Genomic DNA, 3,304 nt, shown 5'->3' with positions numbered 1-3,304 from the left:
CAGCAAAACGTATTTATCAACCCAAAAGTCTCTAAAAGCATATTTCCACTAATGCCATATATGGAAAAATCATGCACATGATGCATATATAATGCTGCTTCACAGTTTAGACAAAAATGGTTAGCTCATGCATTTACATTCCTGCATTCATCAATGCAAGCAACACAACATAGAGCTAATTTACACAACATCACCTTGCAATTCATGCTTGGCTTTGCGCAACACACCTGCTGGGTGTGTACACACTACAAAGGTGTTTAGATTCCACCCATAGATCATGCTGGGAGGGAACACACTACAGAGGTGTATACATGTTCGTGGTGTGTTTATAAGGTTAATAAATCAACCCCTATGTGTCCCTTCTCTACACCTCGCACGTCCATGTTAGTACGTATAAGACAGGCCAGTGGCTCTATTGCTAGAACAAACAAAAGTGAGAGAGGGGACATCATTGGTGGGTACCTCCTAGTATAGAAAATGGGGGCGAGTTATAGTGAAGGTAACGTACTGAAGCAGAAGAACCTCAATATAAGGTCTGTAGCCAGACTAAAAAATCCCCATTTCTTTAGAATATAAAATAAATAATCCCAGCAGACAAGATCGAATGCCTTTTGAAGGTCTAGAGATAATAGCATACCTGAAATTTTCGTTTAATGCATATGCTGGATAAGATGTGCAATTTTACGTGTATTATCTGATGCTTGCCTATAGGGAACAAAACCTACTTGGTTTCGGTGAATGAGAGCTGGCAAGAATTGATTTAATCGTGTAGCTAAAAGTTTTGAAAATAGCTTTATATCTATGTTCAATAAGGAGATTGGTCTATAGTTATGAGGGTCCGTATTATCTTTGCCCGGTTTAGGAATCATCACTATGTGAGCCAACAGGGAGGAGGGGTGAAAAGCATGACCCCCTTTCAGGTGGCTAAACAGTGCTACTAGGTGCGGTGCCAGACTATTTGAAAACTTTTTATAATATAATGCTGAAAATCCGTCTGGACCTGGTGTCTTATGTATCTTTAATGTTTTAATGGCTTGTTTTACTTCCAATATGGAAACATCTGCATCCATAATAGTTGTCATGTGTTCAGTGAAAGGAGGTAGTGACACTCTCCACATTAACTCATCAGCTAAATGAGGTTGGAACCCAGAAGTTTTACCATATATCTTAGAAAGGAGAGAACTAAATCTAGATACAATTGTTGCGGGATTAGCTGTAGTCGGGCCATCTGGGAGACGTAGTCTAATCTGATATCGCGTTTTTGGTTTTGATAACAGCATGTTCGCCATCATTGGCCCAAGTTTATTAGCGCATGCATAAAACATACATTTTTACCAACGAATCTGCTTTTCTACTTCGTTATTTAATAGCAGGTTCATTTCCATTTTAACAGAATCAATTTTTCTTCAAGTGGCCGTTGTGGGATTGTTTCTACAGTCGGATTCTAATCCTTCTAGGCAGGAAGTGAGGTCTCAATTTTTTTTACTTCTCACCTTCTTTCGTCAAATGCCAAACTCATAAGTTCTCCCCGCAGAACTGTCTTATATGCTTCCCATAGAGAGATCAGAGATGAAACCAATCCCTAATTTTCCCTAAAAAAGAAGGAGATAGATGTTTGTATTTGCTCTACTGATCCTGAGAATGTAGGAAGAGAGTCATTAATTCTCCAATTAAAATGTGGGGGTACAGGGGAAAATGATGTGCATTTTATCAATAAAGGAGAGTGGTCTGACCACGAAGTCGAAAGAATACGAGCCTTACGAACTGAGGGAAGAAAACTTGGGTGTGTAAAAAAGTGATCTATTCGAGAAGAACATTTGTGAGGACAAGAATAGTGGGTGTATTCACGAGTTGTGGGGGTTTTTTCCCTCCATATATCTATCAAATTGTGTTCAGTTAACATTGTACGAAAAAAAGTACAGAGTGGTTATAAGAAGTGGAAAGTGTAACTCGAGATTCCAACCTGTCCAGTCTAACATCTAAAACCAGGTTGGTTTCTCCCATCATCAATAAAGTGTTTTGCATGTGTTTATCAACTACTCCCAACAAATGGGGGAAAAAACGCGTTTGTCTAGTGTTCGGGGCATAATATGTGACAAGTGTTATTATAGTGTCAAAAATATTACCTATTAGGATTATATATGTTCCTGCTGGGTCTACTATCTCTTTTTGAACAAAAAAAATGTGTGTTTTTATGAAATGCTATTAAAACCCCTCTCTTTTTTCTATGAAATTAGACTAAAAAACTTGGGGGTAACTTTTATGCATACATTTTTGATTAAAAGAATTTGAAAGCCTTGTTTCCTGTAAACATATTACATTTGCTTGGTGTGATGAAAAATAATTAAATGCCGCTCTTCGCTTCTGTGGAGAGTTTAGTCCCTGCACATTATGCGATATTATACAAAATTTGGTGGATGCCATTTCAACAATAGAATAGGACCATGCACAGTAAACTCTTGTAGAAAGTTATGCAGTGGTACCTCCAATATTTTGTTGAATGATCTCAGTGTCTTAGCATGACAAAAAAACAAAACAAAAAACAAAATACAAAAAGGGCATCATAAGCAGACAAGACAAAACAAAAAAAACACTACACAAATTTATGCTGTACAGCACAAACCCTGCCAAGCAGGAATAGGAAATATATGTCATTATTTCTTTTTTAAAGGGGGGCACCTTGTCCACCCAGGCATGGCGAACTCCAAAACACACCCAAAAAAAAGGAAGAGGGTGTAGCACATATGTTTTATACAATTATAGGCTCTCTGTGTTAGCTCTTCAGCTAAGATAACGGAAAATTGTATCATACTTACCAGTAATTTTCCTTTCCTGGTGCCTGTCCATGGCAGCATACAAACGATAAGCTCCGCCCGTTATCCCCACCCACAGGACCAGTAACAATCTATAAAAAAGAGAGAGAGACTCCCCCTGCATTCTTGTAACCATGTGTCGACAAACAGGGTGGGTAGTATGCTGCCATGGACAGGCACCAGGAAAGGAAAATTACTGGTAAGTATGATACAATTTTCAGTTTTCCTGGTGCCTTTCATGGCAGCATACAAACGATAAATAACAAGCTGACAGGGTGGGCAAAAGCGATGCAAAAAAGACACTCTATCCAGCAAAAGACGCCTGGACAGACCGTCTCCCAGTGTCCACTGCTGGCAGAAGGCCTGGGGAAAGCCCGTAATGCCCAATGCAATGGGTTCGATCTGAACCCTGGCCCGCGAAGCCCATGAGGTTGCCACAGCTCACGTTGAATGAGCCCCCACCACATCCGGTGGCCGCCCACACAGCAGCC

The sequence above is a fragment of the Nanorana parkeri genome, unplaced genomic scaffold, assembly GCF_000935625.1.
Source record: "Nanorana parkeri isolate BGI_ZX_2015 unplaced genomic scaffold, ASM93562v1 scaffold558, whole genome shotgun sequence".
Lineage (NCBI taxonomy): Eukaryota > Metazoa > Chordata > Amphibia > Anura > Dicroglossidae > Nanorana > Nanorana parkeri.
The sequence above is the reverse complement of the archived record's forward strand: the minus strand, read 5'-3'. Positions refer to the sequence as shown.